This window comes from Hesperophylax consimilis, chromosome 24 (genome assembly GCF_061612785.1).
Source record: "Hesperophylax consimilis isolate HC1 chromosome 24, BYU_Hcon_1.0, whole genome shotgun sequence".
NCBI lineage: Eukaryota > Metazoa > Arthropoda > Insecta > Trichoptera > Limnephilidae > Hesperophylax > Hesperophylax consimilis.
In genome coordinates this window covers 26,182,642-26,204,154 of record NC_142859.1, presented here as the reverse complement: position 1 = coordinate 26,204,154, position 21,513 = coordinate 26,182,642, and the positions used below count along the sequence as shown (strand labels likewise).

Here is a 21,513-nt window from a genome sequence, read left to right as displayed (position 1 = left end):
GGAATATTCATGTCAAAATTATTCCTTGTACTCTCAGGCGTTCCACAGGGCTCTAATTTAGGACCGCTCCTCTTTCTAATTTTTATCAACGATATTACAGAAAATATTCTGCATTCCAGGTCACTTCTTTTTGCTGATGACCTAAAACTATTCTTGGAAATTAAAACTTTAGAAGACTGCATTCGACTCCAATCGGACATTAATAGAATTGTTGACTGGAGTAAACGGAATCGGATCGAATTCAATGTTTCTAAATGTTTCATTCTTTCTTTCACAAGGGCACGTCATACTTGGTTTTACCGGTATACCATGAATGCCCGAAGTTTAAAACGTGTCTCCACTATGAAAGATCTTGGCATCATGTTTGATAGTAGGCTGACATTTCATACTCATATCGAAATGACGTGTAGTGCTTCACTGAAAATGCTGGGCTTCGTCCTACGCACTGCGATGAATTTTAGAGACACCCGGGTTCTCCAAGTGCTATACATTGCGTTGGTTAGGAGTAGGCTTGAGAGTGGGTCGGTGGTTTGGAGCCCACATCAGGTGAAGTATTCCCTCATGTTGGAGAGAGTGCAGAAGAAATTTCTGAGATTCCTCTACCTGAGGGAGTATGGCTACTACCCGTGGCTCTATCCTACTGACTTTCTCTTGGGCATGCTCAGTATGAACCATCTACGGGTCAGAAGAGATGTGCATATTGTATAGCACTTCTTCAAACTTATTCGTGGATGGTTAGTAAATCCGACTATCATGGAGAGTATTAGTCTCTATGTTCCTGATGGTTATCTCCGTCACCGACAGCATAGACTGTTTGATCTCCCGGCCTGCAGGACTAACTTGCCAATGGTCATGCCGGTGGGGAGAGCAGTCTTGCTGTTGAACAGAATTAATTCGGATATCGACATATTTAGCATCGGTGAAGCTGCCTTTAAAAGGCAAGCTCTATTGATGCTGGTATAGTTTATACACCGCTAACTATTATGTAATACCATTTTACAAATGTACTTAAAAACGAAATAAAATGTAATTTTGTAATGTTTTTAAGGGAATAAACTAATTGAATTGAATTGAATTGAATATACGCTCATTCAATGTATTATTAATTGTATTATTTATTATAACACGTGATTCCCGCTTTTTTATATTGCTCTTGTAGTTTTTAAACTTTATAAAAAAAAATTGCCTGACATCTCTTGTAACATGGCTTCAAGGGCGTGCGGCGACGCTACTTATAATTTTAATAAATTAATACATTTATTGAATTATTCACATCATTTAATGGCGTAAGTTTAGTTTCTTTTTATTTATGATTTAGTGGAAAACGTAAAATCAATTTAATGGCGTAAGTTATTGTTTCTTTTTATTTATGATTTAGTGGAAAACGTAAAATCAATTAAAATAAATTGTATATTTTTACAGCTAATTCAAGGAAAAACATAAATACAATAAAAATACATTGTATCTTTTCATGGTCAATTTAAGGAAAAAGACTTACAATCGATAAAAATAAATTGCGTCTTTTACAGTCAATTTACGGGAAAATTTAAATACAATGACGCCCTCGACTAGTAATCCGAAGGTCGCAGGTTCAAATTTGTGATTTTTAAAAAATTTATTCATTTAAAATAATATTTAGTATACTTGTGGCACGTTCCCGAGCGGAAGATACTTTCTGTTTTGTCCTGGTGTAAGACCACCATTCAGAATTGAAACGTTGCTTGAAATGGCTTTAACCATGTTTGGTGACCAGACCTGAACAGCCAGGTACTGTTTGGAGGAACGGTTGGGAGCAGTTGGGACGCTTTTGCGGTTTTCACATACAAAACAACACAGTATCTTTTGATAGCCAGCTTACGAAAATATGTAGTCAATCAAAATACACCGTATCTTTTTGAAGCCAATTTAATAAGAAACCTTCCAAATAATTCCATTAAATTTTATCTTCAAAAATCAAAAAAATTTTTGATTACTAACTTTCAGACCCTTTTTATTTTTATTTCTTGCTAGCGCAATCCCGATGACTTACGAAACTCATTGTAGGACGAGAGGTACTTACAATACATAGGTGGGAGTTAATTAATACAATTTAAAACAACAGTACAAAAATAGAAAAATATCATAAGTGTCACGTACAAAACAGTAGAAAAATATCATACTATAAGTGTCACGTACAAAACAGTAGAAAAATAGAAAAAATTCCTATGTCATAGAAATATATCTTAATTATAAGTGTCACATACAAAACAGTACAAAAATAGAAAAATATCATAATTATAAGTGTCATGTAGAAAACAGTAGAAAAATATCGTAATTATAAGTGTCACATACAAAACAGTACCTACGTAAATAGAATACACTACATTCGAAATTTTGTTTCCAGTCAGAATTTTAAATACTTTTTCCATATTCTTTCACATTTCAGGAAGCCACACATTTTATTAAATTTATATTAAGTCTCCACGCACACTTATGGATGTATTATTAAAAAAACATGTTCTTTTTTCAGCAGGTTGCATAATGAGGAATGGTAAATCAAGTTTTACATATTTTATTTCAGAAATAACACCTTTACAAATGATCAGACGAATAAAAGGAGGCAAGGATGATGTAACATGTATCCTTTATTCATTGAAGACAAAATTAGCGGCATCTAGAAAATTTTTTAGAAAAAGATTTTTTTTCTGATTCAAATTTTGGTTTGAGTGTCGCTAATATTGACTTCAATTATAAAAAATATTAAATTATGATGTTTCACTCATAAAGTTATTGAAAAAAAAATATCACGTATCCTTTAAACATTTTCCGCTTGTCATCGATGATTATTGAGAATACAATGAGAAAAATGAGTATTGCTGACTTATTAAAAATCTCTTCAAATAATTTGTAATGCGGTTAAAAACAGATTGCATGCTTTTTCCTGATAAAATTCCTCATATATCGTAATACGTGTTCATGCACCTATATTTACTTTGATAATATATAATAATAAAATGCGAAAATCTTATGATTTTTTTCAACACGTGTTCATTATCGTGATAATACATGCCTCTTTTATCAATTCAATCGTTAAGGGCCTATAATCCCGTTTTTAACCAGATTACAAAAAAATTGAACGCATTGTTATAAACATGAACAAAATTCACAGTGTATCTTTAAATGCAACTTTTACTCTATTTCAAACGAGTCGTGTTTTATTAAATATTTTCACAATTTTCTCTTAATCACTATCGTTTTTTTATTCGTTCTAACATTCGTATTTATATTCGCTTACTACGGGCCTTAATAAATAATTAAATGTCTCCGATTTTATTTTCGGGGAAAAGAGTTATATCTTATTTTATCTTATTGTACGCCACTGCTGGTAAAATACCTAACGTATATGTCTAATGCCAAAACCTGCAGAGATTATAATCTTACAAGTAATTTGGTCCAGCCAAATCCTTTTGTTTTTCGCTCAGAGTTGCCCATAACATCATCCATAAATTCAGAAAATCATTTGTTGCAAGTCGCGAGCAAAGTAATTTCGTGCTCTCGCCTTGTGAGATTGCTTTTCAGTATTCAATATCAGTATGCTACTAGCCTTGCCCGGGAAAGGTGCCTCCACAACTAAGTTACACTTATTCAAAAATACTCGTAAATTCGTTTAAAAATTAATTTCTAATAACAAATGACATAAAACCTGAAAAAATCTCAAGGATGTTTTATAAAAGTACCTTTCTAAAAATATCGCTTTTATCTTAGAAATAATAGTGTTTACGTTTTTTTGTCCGTGTGTTTATTGTTGAGTTTGTGAAGTAAAAAGTGAATTTCTAAGGTTTTATTACTGTATTGTTTGAAGTGATAAAAACTTTAATCTTAAGTGATAAAAATTTGTTATTACTCAGGTAGGAAAACTGTACTTTATTTTTATATGGCTTCATAATTTGAATATTGTTTGAACTGCGAGAACACTATTAGATATAATTGTTAATTTAAAAATTGAAACGCTTTTCGATTGATTTATTTATATGATGGTAAATTTAAGCAAACTGTTTTGACGTAGCACGTTTTTATGTTTTACGTATTTGAAGGTCGTTGCGAATATGTATATTTATATACGTATATGTAGGTATATTTATAATAGTCGATTTATCATCTTTTTCTTCTTATGGTAACTCCTCCTCTCAAAAGTTTACAAGGTCTATTTTGAAATATTATAAAAAGCTTTTATTATTTATTGTTTTTATGAAAATGTACAGATATAATTACAAAATTAAATCACTTTATATAGTTTTTTTTTTTAATTTAAGCCAATGTTTTTTGCAATAAAAGGATGAACTTGAAAAGTTTTAGAATGGCATAGACATTCAAATTAATAGACGAGCCAATTAGGAATTGGGGAAAAAACCAACTTGCAAAGAGCACGGGAGGTGGCGTGATCGTCCCCTTTTATGTGATATTGCAATAAATGAATCTGATAGTATACAGGCAACTCGCATTGTAATATCACCATTCGGTCCTCGAAAATAAAATCTACTAACGAATTACTAGGCGTTTTAACAATGGTGCCATGATATGCAATGATCCCAAATCGGGTAAACAAAAGTTCGGGCTTGTTTCGAAAAAAATAAAATTTTGTTACAATATTTAGTTAGACACTTTAAAATGTGTTAAAATTTTATGCGATTCGTTTAAGAACGAACATTCAGATCGTGCGCAGAAAAATCTCACGATGGACAGCGCCGCAAACCTTTTCACTACATTAGCAAACTTTACATTTCCACGCATGATCTGTGATAGTTTAAGGCGAAGCCATACGTAGTAATGCAAAATCAGGTGTTTTTGGTTTGAAAATTTGGTCGCCTAGAAATGTTTCAGATGCTTTAATTAAATACTGCGAGTAGAATACATCTTGGCCTTTGAAATAATCGAGTATTTTTTAGATTAATCTTTTTATAAGCCCAGAAAAAAATAATGTGTAAGGCCAATGAAAACAGCTTTAAAGTTAAAAAATCTCCTACTTACGAACCCATTTTCGGTTATGATTTTATTGTATAATGTGGCAAGCTAAGTTATTAATAAAATGATCGAAAAAAAATTAAATATTTATGCCTGAAAATCCACAAAATAAAATAAAAGGCACTTTTTGGCCATGTTTTTTTTTTTTGCATAAATCAAAACGAGCAGATGGTGTTAAGCGGGAATTTAAACCTTATCGCCATCTACGTAAGGGTTGTTATTGATAGCGGCTCAATTTAAAATATTACACGACGTAGTGCATCGCCTTAATCAAAAAATTCTCGAACCCTCCTGGTGCCAAAAAACGGTCACTTTGTTGGCCTCCAGTCAGTCGAAATGATACCTAGATTTCATGTTAGGCAAGTCTATTAATTCGGATGTCTATGTAGTATAATTCATGATAAAGATGGAATTCCATTTTGAAATTACTTTGTCATGGAGTAAAACACTTTTATAACCGGAAGAATAGTTTGTAACCTTCTATCATCTTTTTCGTTATGATCGAACTGGTTTTAACTTGTAACGGGCGTCATCATATTGAAGTCACCATGCTAGTCTAAAGTGGCTCATTATAACTAAAAAAGGGAAAGAAAATTTTAAACATGTCGAAATCAATAAAAATGATCATATTTCCTTTCCCATGCACCCTGTTCCTTTGATAGTTGCCCAGTGCGTTAAATAACTTACTGCAATTTTTGCCCGATTCTCATAGTTTTAAAATATGGTATTTAACTGGTATTTAGTATTTGATCGGTCAGTGGCTGAATTGGCATCGCGTTTCAGTCCCACCCAGGAGTCTTGCGTTCAATTCCTCGGCTGGCTAAGTATTCCATCACAACACAAGCATCATTTTCCGCTTTCTGTGGTGGTAGTAGAAGATTTAAAAATATTGTCGGGTTATTTGTAACCCGGGAATGTTTGTATTTCTTTAAATAAACAAAATATCTAGATAACTGAGCCTTTTCCACACAAAAGACCTTGCCGCCATAGATTAATCGCCATTTCTTCATGCTGTTCGCATAGCCTGTACAAACATGTTTCTCCAAGGCTAGCAGTCCCAAGTCACATCTTCTGCGAACCATCTGGAGCCAGTGAGACTATGGCATCGCCAATCCCCAAGGAGGGAAAGTTATGGCTAAGAGGAACCCGGTCTACAGATCTGGTCACAAAACATGGCTAAAGCCATTTAAAGCTAATTTTAAATTCTGAATGGTGGTCTTACACCAGGGCGATACTGAGAGTATCTTCCACTCTGGAACGTGTCGCTAATATCCTACATATTCATTTAATTGAATAAATCGTGAAATAACACAACTTAATCAAATAAAGTTTACTTGCGCATGCCGGGATTTGAACGCGCGACCTCCGGATCGCTAGTCGAGAGCCTTATCCCTAGACTGAACAAATTAAGAAACTATTAAATTATTACAGTAGACACGGGAAGAATGATACAAAAGAAAAAAAAACTAAAGCACATTTGAACCGGTCTGTTCAACATTACAATAGAAATTTATAACAAAACTATATAAATTTATCAATTTTCTTAATTAACATCAATGAAAGTACGTTTGTATATTAGAGCACACAATCACAAATAAATAATTAAAAAAAAAATACAGAGCAAAATATTAACTGCAACTCATTCGTAAATAATATAAAAATTATTATTGTTATATTACACTCATTAAAAAAACTCTCAAATGTTTCTGGAGCCTCGATTCTCTACGAAGTCATTCCACGCGAATAACTAGTGGTTCGACCCACTCGTTGTTCGAGATGAATGACTTTTGGCGTAGTAAGTAATTAAGTAGTGTGTACCTTTTACGAGACTCGAGAATGTCGAACAATGTATGTACTTTCAATGGCGATCGCGAGCGGCCTGGATTGGAGAATCGATACCCTGGTCGTCAATAAAAATATTAAAATGATTCTCCTGACTAAACGCACAAATTATTTTGCGAACAGAGAACATTGTATTGATTACCTCATAGATCGGCATCACAGTTTCATTGGTTGGAGTGAACTCAATCTAATTGTGTTCAATCAATCGCATTCATGCCTTACTAAAGTAAACCAATGCCATCAAATCACTCAGGCATAACATATTAAATTATTGATGGAAATTTTTTTTTTTTTTAATACGGTTGTGGTCGAGGAGTAAGGCTCTCAACTAGCAAGCCAGAGGTCGTGGGTACGAATTCTGGTACGAAAGTTAAATTTATTTGATTAATTTGTGTTGCTTCACAATTTACTAATTAAAAATAATTTATGTAGTATATTTACGGTACATTTCAGAGTGAAAGTTACTAGTGTAGAACCACCATCAAAATAGAAAAGTTGCTTGAAATGGCTTTGGCCGAGTTTGTTGACCAGATCTGAATAGCCAGGTACTTCTCTTCCCCATTTCCTTCCTCTCTCCACTACCTTCAGCATCACAACGTACCCCAATTGGAGATGCCATAGTCTCACTTGCTCCAGACGGTTGGGAGCATTGGGGCTCTTGTGCAGTTTCACATAATGAAAAAAATACGCGTAGGCGAGAAACTGATGAATCCACACAGGGCCAGACCTGATCCAAACGGCGCCCGGCGCAAGTGAAAATTAGGCGCCCCGTGTCACAACCAGTAGATGACTAGGTCCAGATAGGTGATCAATGTAATAAATAATATTCGGAAGATTTTTATTTTTGTGTAGCGCTATTTTTATCACATAATCTCAAAACTAATCTATGAAGAACCCAAAAAAGCTTTTTGTAGCATTACGATTTTTTTAAACTTTTTGGAAGCTTAATGTTAAATCAAGTTTGGAGTCGGGTCCATGCTTCAACGCATTTTAAAGGACATTAAACAGTTGATTTTAAATTTTCACCCCCCGACGACCGATTTTTTAAAATTTGTCCAAAAAAATTCCTGACTCGATTTACTCGAAAACAAAAGCTCAAATCAACCAATTTTTTTGGCAAAAAAAAGAATCTAAATGTGATGTAGATTTTTAATTTCTCGCTTGTACCACTAGTTTCCGGACACCATGTATAAAAGACTTTAAGATTAGAGGTGCAATGTTGTTTTGTATTAGTGCGAAGTAAACAATATATATTTTTAAAAATTTACATTAACCAAAAAACAATATTTTTTAATAAAGCAAATCTACGTGGCAAACCTACTTAACATAATGTCAAGAAAAAAATATGATTTTTACGATGTTTACCCAACTAATAGTATTTACGCACCGTATCATTCAAATAATGTTGAAAAATTCTTATTTTGTAACTATTTATTTTTAATTACTCAATGTAATTTTTAATAAATAATGTTGTCGATGTATGCGAGGCCAGCAGCAAACAATGCAGTTGTTGTGTTCCCAACCCTGATACATGGCACAAAATTTGCGAACCGAATCGGGTTTCTAAGGTTTATGTGTGTGAAAACTATATACGACCATACTTCTGAAAATAAAATATAGTCGATGTTAGCGCAATGAAAAGAATTTAAAAAAATGATTAGGTGGACGCAGCACTGTCCGCAGAATAAATTATAATATACGTAATATTATATTATGACTCGTGAAAGTAGATGGAAGAAAAAATCAGGTACGCCGCAGCAGGACATATGTCATCATAAAAGAAATGCTATACTGATGTCTATACGTTGTTGGGCATTCCATCCTCACGCAAAACAAAATGACTTGATTGAACTATTCAGTAAATTAAGAATTATTACCAATTAATACGCTGAAAACCATAAAAAAAACTACTCCGATTAATAAATTCCAAATAGACTTTTAGAGCCCCATTCAGTAAAATAAAATGAAATAAATGTATGTTAGCTATAATTAGCAATTTATAAACTTAAATTTAAAATAACTAAAAAAATGAAGGAAGAACAATGTTGTCCAATAAAGGTGGTCACTTAAAGATATCAGAAATTAAATTTAAAAACTTTGTTTTTTTATATTTTATGTATGTGCAGTAATCCGTTTCTCTCGGCTTCCACTTGAGAAAGGCTTTTTTATGTATTTGTTTTATGAAACTACGTCAAAGAAATGTATCCACCTTTATTTTCTAAAATTGTCAAACATATTTATTTGTAGTAAGTTAGTTTATAGTTACGAAGGAAAACGTTTTTTTTTTTCAAAGGGACTTTAAAATTACGCCAACATAATGATTGAGACCCTGAGACCTACAATACATTATTACAAACAATGATAACATACTTCTTACAAAGCAATAATTTAATTCTCATAAATATTGTAAGCCGTGAGTAGCTTTTTAAGTAGGTGCCTAGTATCTATGTATACAGGGTGTTAAGGACGTACTTGACTTATTTCGACCAGTGATTTCCGACATTATTTGGAGTAAAGATGTAAATGAAATTTTAGAATCCGGAGCATTTTAATACCGTTTTTTTTGCTACTTATTTTTTATGTTTATAGTTGGAAAAAAAATCAACGGAGACCGAAATTTCATGTACATTTTTAGGACTATTAGGTAAGTCAAGTACGTCCCTTAAAACGTTGTATATTGTGTATATTTTATTAACAAACAAATAATAAAAAGTTAAGAAAAAAAAATTACAAAAATTAAAAATAATTTTTTACGCCAATAATTTTTTTATTGAACCGTATGGGGGCCTAGGATTGGAAAATAAGTCTTTTTTTCAACATTTAATCTATATATTTATTGTTTTTGTGCTTAATTCGTAGAACTCCATTTATTTAAAAAAAAATTTAATTAAAACAAATTTAATAATATAATTATTAAGTTCTGCAAGTATTTTTGGTTTTTGTTATTGTTACAGCTGTTTCGGCTTTCAAGGCCATTTTCAAACTGTAGTTTAGCCACGTTTAGACGACTTATTAATATGATTCCTTTTTACCCCCTCCCAATTTAAAATGATTTATTACCGGTTAAACCAATTTACTGATAAAAATAATTGTGACAATAGATTTCATATTCTGTGGGGGTATTTTGAAGTCTGTTTTCCCCACATTAATGTTATCTTAGTTGTTTAATTATGATGTAGCAGTTCTTAATTTATTTAAATGTGTTATATTGTTTAGGTTTTGTGAACATACCACAGTTTGAAAATGGCCGTGAAAGCCGCTGTAACAATAACAAAAACCAAAAAATACTTGCAGAACTTAATAATTATGTTATTAAATTTGATTTTAATTAAATTAAAAAAAAATAATAATAAAAATTTTTAATCCATAATTCATATCGGTTTTGATGACACTTCTAGGGAGTTTACCTTTCCAGTGAATGTAATCAACACGTCTTCGTCTTCCCATGTTTAAATACTTGAGTAATTGTTGTTAAATTTGCAATTAACAGTCACTTAAGGAGATCAGGGCGGGCGGCGTTTCACGCCTAAACTCCCCCCCCCCCCTCCCCTCCCGCCCTACCCGCGCGACTTAACAGCCTAATGGCCGCCCTTCGGAGAAACTTCATCAAGTCTTTAATTTCTTATTTAGTAGCCGCCTTAAGCTGGCTGCCCTGCCGAGGAGTCAAACGCTAGCATTTAATTGTAATATAAACCTATTTCAAAGTTTTAATTGCGTACGATGATTTATATTGATATTGCGGTGAAGCCACATTCTTTTCTAGCGATGTACACGGTGTTCGGAAACTCTTACTTCAAACGGGAAACTCGTGAGAAATCGATTTTTACCCTCACGAGAAATTAGGCCTTTTTAATAAAATATTAATTTACGAATGTTTTATCGATTTGCCTGCTTGAATAAATATTCTTTGTATCGACAAAAATATCTGAGTTTTCATGAAATTTACTGAAAAGTAGTGTAGGAAATCTATTAATTCACTCATAAGGCGTTTTAATCCCGTTTTTAATCGGATTTATCAATAATTTGAAAATATTCTTAATAAATTAGCAATAGTATTTTTTCGCAGTGCATCACTTATATTATAGAACCCGATAAAAATACATTTTTTATCTGAGCTTTTCATTACTTTAAAATTTTCTTTTATTATTCGGTGTTTAGCAAAAGTGTTAAAAAAAACTTCTAGAGTCGGTTCTACTCATCGACAAACTTTAAAATACTTTAAACAGCTAATATTAACCACCTAGCTACTGATTTTTTCGAAAAAGACCTAAAAAATTTCAACTTTGAATTCGTTTTACTCGAAAACGAAAGCCTAAATCAAAATTGTACTACAAATCGTTTCTACATGTGATATTGATTCGCCAGTTACTCGCTTCTACTACGAGTTTCCGAACACCGTGTAAATATTTTAATATAATAGGTATGCAACGATAAGTTACTAGACAACTTTTTTTCCTTAGAATAACATCGCAAAGATTGCAAAGATGAAATATATGTCGATTTTTCTTTTTATTTGTTCATTTTTCCTTATTATAAATATTAATATATACAGGTTCCTGCACATGTACTAAAAATTATTGCAAATTGTCTTACTTTGGTCAGATTATGTTTAAAAAATTGTGGTGAACTAGAAATTCAAGAAAACGAAAGCTGCGTAAATATCAAAACTCCAGAGTCGTTACTGCTGAAGAGTAGTTTCAACACGTGAAACCTCTACTGAATATTTTTAAATGGAACAAACAATTACAAATATGTCAGATATTGGAAAATGATGTGGTGAACAGAGGTTATTAGGTACGTTGACCTTATAACGCTTCGCAAATTTCAAGTTCTAAGGGCTGCCTAAGGCCAAATAAACAGATTTTCTGCAGTAAGCGTTCAAAAAGAAGAAGAAGATGGTTTGAAAGGAAGATATGTAAATACGAATGAAAGGAGGAGGGCACTGATAGTAAAAATCGGTTTCAATTAATGGGCGTTAGCGAACATATTTAATACAGCATGACTTATATAACAAAAAACATAAATCTCTCGACTAATGTCATAATTGGTATTTAAAAAATACGTATAACATGTCAAATAACAGAACTAGATGTGTTATTTTATAATTTTCGGAACATACTTTTTCTGTCATGGGAATTTCACGTAAATACTTTTGTAATTTGCAAATGTATAAATATATATATATATACATTTAATACATATACATTAAAAATAACATGTATATCTTTAAGAGTTTAAAAACTTAAAGGACGAAAGTTAAGGAAAATACGACGTAAATCGGTAGAAATTCAAATACGTAGTTTTAAAATGTTACGAGTATAAGGAATCATTATTTTATTTGTAATCGCCGATTTCGAACTGGAGAATTCTGGGCCTGCGTCCAAGACTCTAACAGTCTCTTTCTTGAAGGTAGCCGGAGGGTTTCATGAAAAATTTTCAGTAAACTGGCACCTAATTTATTTTTAGTACCTCATTCAGATTATGCCTTACCTACTGCCTACCGGAAATTGGAAAATTAAGCAGCCTCATTATTTTTATATCATGATGCAAATTATCATCGATTATTAGGGTGATTTCGACTTGAAAAGAGAGATCTATAATCCTAAGGCGAACGACGTCGCGACCTTTTTCATTTCAAACTTATATAGGGTTTTCCAATAAGAAGTGTTATTTTGAGTATTAATTAAGAAATTAATGATTTATTATGGCCGGAATTGGATGGTATTGATCTGGACAACGTTTACTTTCAACAAGACGGTCCTGCGTGCCACACAAGCAACGAAACCATTGATATTTTACGGGAAAAGTTTCCGGACCGTGTTATCTCTCGAAGAGGTGATCACAATTGGCCACCGAGATCTTGTGGTTTAACACCTTGCGACTTCTTCCTTTGGAGCCACGTGAAAGAAAAGGTCTACGTAAACAGCTCAGCGTCGATGCAAGACCTCAAAGATGGAATTCGTGAGGCTATCGAGGACATAAGGCAGCCACTTTGCGATTTGGTTATGGAAAATTTCATGAAAAGGATATGGTCCTGTAGGCGTAGTCGCGGTGGTCATTTGACTGATGTTATTTTTCTCTATTAACAACATACCTTCTTCTTTATAAAGAAATAAACATTTGTTCATTTATATTAAAAAATGGCATTTTTCTTTGAATATCAAAATAACACCTCTTATTGGAAAACTCTGTATTTGAATTTGAGGTCAAAATACACTACCAATATTATGGTTTTTAATAAAAAGTTATAACAAATATCCAGTACCGGTATTAGCTATTTCAGTTACTTGTGTTTTAAATTATGATATATGGGCCATTAAAGAATTGAATTTTGCATGATTTTAGAGGAAGATTTGGCATTTTTTTAATAGTTAATCGTAATTATTAAAAAATTAAACTTGCCCTACATAAACATAATCAGAAAACTCGTAACAATCTCTATTAGGCAACTAATGATAAGCAAACAAATGAGAATTGCTCTGTTCGGCCATTTAGGGTATTTGCTTTAGTCATTGGGCCAGTTAAGTATTTTAATGATTTTTTGAAAAATTAAATCAATGTCTTATCAAGTAGATATACAACAACTATTTTGTTTTAAAGTAGTTTACATTTGGACTCATTCTGAGGTCAGAATATCACTAAAAGTGTGTGTTACTACACATAAAAATATTTTATCTGCGGCAAAGTCCGTCATCACACAAATCTTTTTTGATGATTCAAGTTCAATGTTTGAAGTTCATTTTTCATAATACCTTTGTGATTTTGTCTATTAGATTAACCCTAAAGGCTAATTTGATCGGTTTTGCAAATTAACAACTATTGCTAGTAGAGTCAATCTGTTCGCTTTTGCAAACAGCTCGTATCATCTCATAGAGATCGTTGTTTCTCCCTTACTGTCACATTAAGAAATATGATTTAAACCGCGTTAGAAAGAGCATTAAAATCTAGAAGTTAACCGCAGAAGAATTATAATGTTAACCACTACGAAACCAGTTTCAGCCCGCAGTTTTTGACAACAAGACTTTACAAGTTTCCAACTTTACAACTTTTTTGACTGTACAAGTTTCGTGTGTCGATATGAAAAGAGGTGACAATAATGTTTAAATACATATTTATAATAAAACGTTTATTTTTGTTAACAGTAATTTTAGATCAGTGCCTAAACAAATTTATTTATTTTATTGATACATGATTTAGAGAGTACATGTGGTTTTTTGTGATATACACCCTCCATTCTAGGGATGACCCTGTGTTGTGGCGGGTGAATTTTACAGTTTGCGGACATAGAATCTATATATTACTATAATATAAAAAATAAAAAAAATGATGTATAGCTTGTTTGGGTTGCAAGAAGAGGATGGAGAAGTTAGAGAATTATAAGAAGATGAAAAAATGTAAAGCGAGTGTATTTATGTTTGCATTAAGCATTTTAGTATTTTAAACAAATATATCTTTATTTCTAATAATACAATTTTAAAGCGTATTTTATCACCATTCAAAAACAGTTTTTAGTTTTAGAATACGTTCAGAAATGTTCCATTGACAATTGATTTTTTTCCAAAGCGGAATTACACAAACTCTCCGACTTTCTGATTGCGTCTAAGAAATAGAACGGTCAATATACTATAAGCCTGAGAAGTTTCAACCGTGTCAAACAAAAAAACACCTATTTGTGGTCAAATTAGAATGAATAAATCGCATGTACCTATTCAACATGCTTTGATTTGATCTGTAAAATTGATCTTGACGTGGATTATCCTTAAGTCTGTAAAACACTTTGTTATTTGAATAGGTAAAATCGGTGTTTTTGGAAGCTAACTAGGATGACTGCGAATTACGTGTATAGATTTTCTAGTTAGACTTATTCAAATTCAGTCCTCATGGATTACCTTGAAAAAACAATACAAGCAATTTTGATTTAAACCACGACCTTTAGCTAAAACTAAAAAGTTCTAAAATCCGATCTATTTTTTCATATTGCATATTTTTACTCGAAAACACCATTAGTTTATTATTTCGATACAAATAAACAAAGCCTTATAAGCAAACAAGAAAGGTTGTGAAATTCGATAGATTTTGATCGATCCAAAATTATAACAATTTTTTTTTATTTTATTTTTTTTTATTTTTTTTTATTAGTTTTTTGTATACATATATATGTAACATAATCATGAGTAATTAAGCCTGCAACATTGATTAAAAAACTGTAAAAACACATATATGTATACAATATATAACCTTTACGAGAGTTAAAATACTCGTGTGTAAAGGCGGGAACATAGAGAAGTTTATTAAAAATTAAAATTAAAAGTTAAAAAATTATAACACAATATATACGTGCATAGATAAAAATAATAATATTTATAAATATATATAATAAAAAATAATTTTAAAAAAAGAAACTGTCAATTAAATATTCTTAATCAATTTCCAATGCAATTCTAGGTAGCCAAACTATTTAAGATATCATTGTTTAGTCTATTTTTGAATTTATTATAGTCAGGTTCCAATCTTAGTTCCATTTCCAATTGATTAAACCACATCACTCCATTGTATGTGTAGAAGTGTTGTGCAAAACTGGTATGCATTATGGTGGAAACACATTATTAAAACCCGACGCGACCCGATGAAACGCGATGCGTGTTGAGTCGAATCAAATGTATTGTTTTCTTATGACCAGAATCACACTATGAACATCCGACGCCGCGCCATGCGCGCACACGCCACCCGATCTAGACGTGCCAGGTCGGCGTGTTGCCCATGGTGGGGGCAAACACGCCACCCGACGCGGCCTGCGCAGTATGTTTCTAGACAACACCCGACGCCACGCGTCAGTCGTTCGAGAACTGTCACCGAGCACATACGGAATTTCGGCCATTTTAATATTATTTTTGCATTTATTTAGCGAAATGACCGACGAACAATTAATTGAGTTGGTAAAACGATATCCTGTTCTATATGACATGAGTTTAGCTATATACAGGGATCATACTGTGAGAAATAATGCATGGGAAGAAATTGCCGAACAAATGAAAACACGTGGTAAGTTTTATTAAAAATATTATTTATTATACAAAACAAATTGATATTGTATACGCCAATATCATTGTAGTAACTTTTGGGAGAGTAGCATGTTTTAATTTTGTCTACCTCTCCTCACAATATCAAGTTGCCACGGAACGGCGCCTTCAGTACTAAAATATTCCTTGAATTTGTTTCTTACTGAAAAAGCATACTGTGTGGAATTTCTACGAATGAGATTTAAGTGCTCAAAAGCTGTAGATTCTGTCAAATTCGCCTGTAGTGAATCATCACAGTCTGAAGGCAAATCATCCGTGCCTAAATAATTATGTAAGCAACATGTTGCCAGAATAATTTTGTCGACCATGTCCGGTTGAACTGCCATAGGACCAGCAAAAACACGCCATCTTGATCTCAATATGCCAAAGGCATTCTCGACTATACGTCGGGCACGACTAAGCCGATAATTGAATATTTTATTGGGTTCATTGTTACGAACATCATTTTTGCTGTAGGGTCGCATTAAAAATGGTTTCAAGGGAAAAGCTTCATCTGCAACAATCACATGTGGCAATGGTTCTGAATTTAGAGTTAATGGTTTAGGGGCGGGAAATTTTAACTTTCCATCTTGTATTAATTTGCCTAAGACGGACTTTTCAAATATTCCACCATCACTGTTTTTACCATATGATCCGACGTCTATGACTAAGAATCTATACTTTGGATCTACTAAGGCCAGTAGTACGATTGAATTTGTCCCCTTATAGTTCCAATAATTCGAGCCACTATTTATAGGACAAGTAATGGTCACATGTTTTCCGTCTAGTGCCCCACAGCAATTGGGGAAATTCCAATAATTTCTAAAACCATTTTCAGATTCTTCCCACATTGCAGTTGTAGGTTTTGGCATATGAATTGGTCCCATTTTCTTCCAAATTGCATCACAAACGTCTCGTACTATTTCTCGTACGGTACTGAATCCCATTCGATAGTTGAATCCTAACGATCTGAATGAACTACCCGTAGCTAAAAACCTATAACAGAAAATAAATAATAATATGATTATCTTTTGTTTCAGTGGAAGACATAAAAAATAAATGGGGAAAATTAAGGAACTGCTTTACCAATGCATTAAAAAGACATCGCAAGAAGAGTGGTCAAGCAGCAACTAATATAGTTCCTTGGAAATTTGAAAAACAAATGGAATTTCTGTTGCCATATATTGAAGGGAGATCCACAGTTACAAACTTAGGTGATACATATGTTGACGATTCAACACAAGATTCTGAATTGCAATTTTCTGAAGATTCTGCAATTTCACCTCCTCCCACCATTCTGCATACAAGGACCCCTTCAAGGGCATCTGCTGCAAGTTTTACTCCAAGACGTACAAACAAAAGTGATAGTGACAATAATTTATTAAAAGAAATGGTTGATGTAATGAAAGCGTCGCAGGACATGAGACAGAAGAGATCAGCAACTGATATGGACGAAAATGACCATTTCTTTTTATCAATGAGTAAGCAAGTTAGAAAGTTACCTAAAACAGACCAAGCTGAAATTAAATTTCAATTACACAAGCTTATACACGATTCGGAAATGAAAATGTTAAATAATCGTGAACGAATTCTGAATACTCCGATTAATATAATTGAGAACAAAATAATTCAAAATAAAAATAAACCACTGATTGTAAAACCAGGACAAAGTACATACACACGCATTATAATACCAGAAGAAGAAAACACACAGATGAATAACCAAACAACGAGTGATTCTATGTACATATATAATTTAAGTACAAATAATATAATGTCAAATTCAATTTCCACTCTTTATAGAAATGACGATAATTCACTATCAGTTCAATATGAAGTTCCACAAGTACTCATAGACTCTGAACAATCGCAGGAAGAAAATTTTAATGTGAAAGAATTTTATAAAAATGTTGATCACAATGATATTGTATAGTTAAAATAATTGTTTTTTTTTCTATTAGGTACTTACCTAAGACAAATAGCAAGTCTTTCTTTACTGCTAATGGCTTCGCGAAATGTCGTGTCTTTCTTGTGTATGTCACTTTGAATAAATTCGTGTATTTCTTCAAATTGTGTTTTAGTAACCCGAAAATACATATGAAATCTTTCATTATCTTGAAGTAAGTCTGGATACAGAGTATGATATTCACCACACATACTTCTCTTTTGATTTATTTCATGAACCCAGTGACGCCTAGTTATTCTCTTTTTCTTGAGTCGTTTAAGTATCATATATGTACCCATAATTTGCATCAAATCTTCTTCAAAGTCTTCATCTGACTCGTTATTTATTAAATCCATAGTACCGAACCATTCACTTCCACTGCTGTTAGCTAACTGTATTCAGAAATTGCTTGTATGTCGTGACGTCGCGTGTTGGTAATGTGCACGGTGCACATCGGGTGTCGAGACGTGGCGTCGCGTCGCGTTTTAATAATGTGTTTCCTCCATTAATGGCGTACTTAAGCGACCCACTGTGTTATGTCTATTGCTCTCTACGCGTACCATGGCGTGGTGTGACTTTTTAGAATCTTTGTGTATTTGAAGCAGCGTATTGTTTATATATGTATTTTTTAGAGGTGGGACTTGAAAGTCTTGAAAAAGTTGAGAGGTTGAATAATCTGATGGTTTCCTAGTAATAATTTTTATTATTAGTCTTTGGGTAATTTCCAGTGGCAAAATTGAGGTTTTGTAAGCTCCTCCCCACGCAACGATACCGTATTGTATTATTGAATGGGCTAGTGCGTAGTATATATTTTTAAGAATTTTTAAGTTAAGTATATTTCTTAAATTAATAAATATGTATATGAGTTTTCTTAATCGATTTATAATATTGATTATTTGAGTCTTCCACTTAAGGTTATTATCTATTATTACACCCAAATATTTTATTTCTTTTTTATTTGTTATGCATAGACAGTTATTATTTTGGCATGTTAATATTTTAGTGGCGCATTTTCTTGAATGAATTTTTATATTTAAGGCGATAGGAGGTATTTTTTTGTTATTTATACTAAAAAGTATATAATAGGTTTTTTCAATGTTTAATGTTAATAAATTTTCGTCGAACCATTCTTTTAAGGTATTGATATCATGATTAGCAGTTGTTGCAAGTTCATTCAATGAATTTGCTTGGAATATAATTGCAGTATCATCTGCATATGAAATAACTTTTCCTGTTATTGGTAATTCAAAGATATTATTAACATATAAGATGAATAGAAGAGGGCCCAAAATTGTGCCTTGTGGTATTCCAAAGTCGCTTGTGCTCGGTTCACTAAGAATATTTTTGAAGTGAAACTTCTTTAGGCGCGTAATGGATTTTCGGGGACGGAGTAAAACCGAGTCAGAATCGACACGAAAATGCGGGTACCCCCACCACCGCTCACCGTTCACTGTCCCTCTCTCACCATATGCGCTTGTTGAGGTGGGGGAGCCGCTCACGAACGTTCTCTCTCTTCTCTTCTTTCCTCTCTCTCAGACACCAGCGAACTGCGCCACGCCAAGCATCAGCTGCTTGGTTAGTATACTGCGTCGTGAGTGTAATACGAGTGAAATACGTAATTGATTGTGGTTCATACGGTTAATTTGAAAATAGAGAGAGAGGAATAAATTAAATTTGAAAATAGAGAGAGAGGAATACTAGAAGTTTCACTTCTGTCTTGCGTAGGCTTGACACACCCACTTTTTTTTATTTTTACATATTGATTTCTAGAGTTCAGGAAACTTTCAATCCACGTGTTAGCGTTATCAGTAATTCCGATTTCGTTAAGCTTGTATAGTAATTTTTTGTGACTTATGCTGTCAAAGGCTTTCCTTAGGTCTATGAAAATTGCAAGAGATTTTTTGCCTTTGTCCAGTGCTTCATATATTTTTGTTGTTAAATCTATGATTGCATCCTGCGTGGTTATTTTTGTGCGAAATCCAAATTGTTGGTCACTCAATATATTATTAATTCCAATAAAATTTTGTATTTGCTTTTTGGCTACCTTTTCGAAAATTTTTGAGATATTTGATAGTACTGATATGGGTCGGTAGTTATTAATTTCTTTTGAGTCACCTGATTTATAAATCGGCGAAATAATAGTTTTTTTGTATATAGATGGAAAGATTCCCTTTTTAAGACTATTGTTTATAATATATGTAATAGGTTTTTTCAAAAAGTTAAGATGTGTTTTTAGAATTTCAACAGTGATCCCATCGAAACCTGGTGCTGACTCAGTTTTTAGGTTTTTTATTATATCAACAATTTCTTGTTCAGTTACCATTTCGAATTTACTTATTGTTTTTTTTTTATGATGCCACTTCATTCTCTACGTATTATAAGCAATTATTAAATAATATCCTTACAAATTGAAAATATCTCCTGAGTAAAAATTAATACCGTCAACGGGAATTGAACCCGCACCTTCTGATATCCGGTCAGGTGCTGTGGACCGCTGAGCCACGTCAGCTTATACCTAACACGCCAAATAATTCAATGTGTACTGGTACTTCAAACAAAAAATACTGCTTATTAAATGTTTTAACCTGTAAACACCAACTTTATTTTATTATTTGTGCTATGCATAAAAAACCTTGTGTAATAAACATTATTTTATAATTAAAAAAAAAAAATTCCCAAATTCGTTCATGTCTCCTAAAATCACATTCGATTAAGTATTTGATATATAATTTTCTGTTTATTTTATAATGGTATGTATAAATTTTGCGAACTGAAACGCGAACTGAGCCACAAATTACGGGAAAGGAACGAAGCATCTGCAAGACACGTGATAAACCTTTAAATGCCTACTAACATTATAAAATTGATAAAGCGGCACTTAATTATTTTATCAACGTTAGAGACCTCGGAATCAAATTTGACAGTATATAAACTTAATTTTAATTACCGTGTAGAAATCACAGTCCATTCCATATCATCATATCGAATAATTTGGCGGGTTTTGAACAAGCCGACGTAGCGCAATTGGTAGAGCACCTGATCGGCTATCAGAAGGTTGCGAGTTCAATTTCCGTCAACGGCATGTATTTTTTCAATATATTTCGGTGTTTGAGGCTAAAAATTATTGTTTCCAATAATAAATTATATAATCCACTGTAGTGACAAGATACCTGACATATTTAGCGATATCGCAAAAAACTTGACTAAATTTCACGATTCTCTTGTTTTCTTTTGAATTCTCTTGACCCAAACTTTATTGTCTCTTGTTTTGTTGTTGTTATGGTTTTATACACTTATTGTTTCTAACATATTGTTGTACACCTATCTTCTACAGCACTGACATCTACCCTGTACCTTTACAAATACATAAATATTACCAGATCTAGGTCTACAAAAATGCAAAATTATTAGTGTTTTGATACATGAAAGTGAAAACATTTAAATTAGTTTTATGACAAGAATATGAAGAGAAAATTATTGTAAAATAAAAATAAATCTGAATGTATTATTTCATCAATAATTGCAAATTCACTTTGTGGCATCATTTTAATTTAAATAACATTGTATACACCACTATTCAATCAAATTAATTGGCATGTTTCTAAGCCAATGGTTTTTTCGTCAGGATAAATGTGTAGTGAAAAATAACAAATGAATGGACAAACA

General features: G+C 32.6%; 1 protein-coding gene across 1 annotated transcript in view; it reads left to right on the top strand.

Moving 5' to 3' along the window:
• Positions 1–3,554: 3,554 nt before the first annotated feature.
• Positions 3,555–21,513, top strand: part of LOC149412133 (neprilysin-2-like) — a 104,566-nt gene continuing 86,607 nt past the window's right edge. Inside the window, exon 1 of the mRNA XM_089646515.1 lies at positions 3,555–3,887. The gene's annotated coding sequence lies outside the window, so the exon portion shown is untranslated. The remainder of the gene's footprint in view (positions 3,888–21,513) is intronic.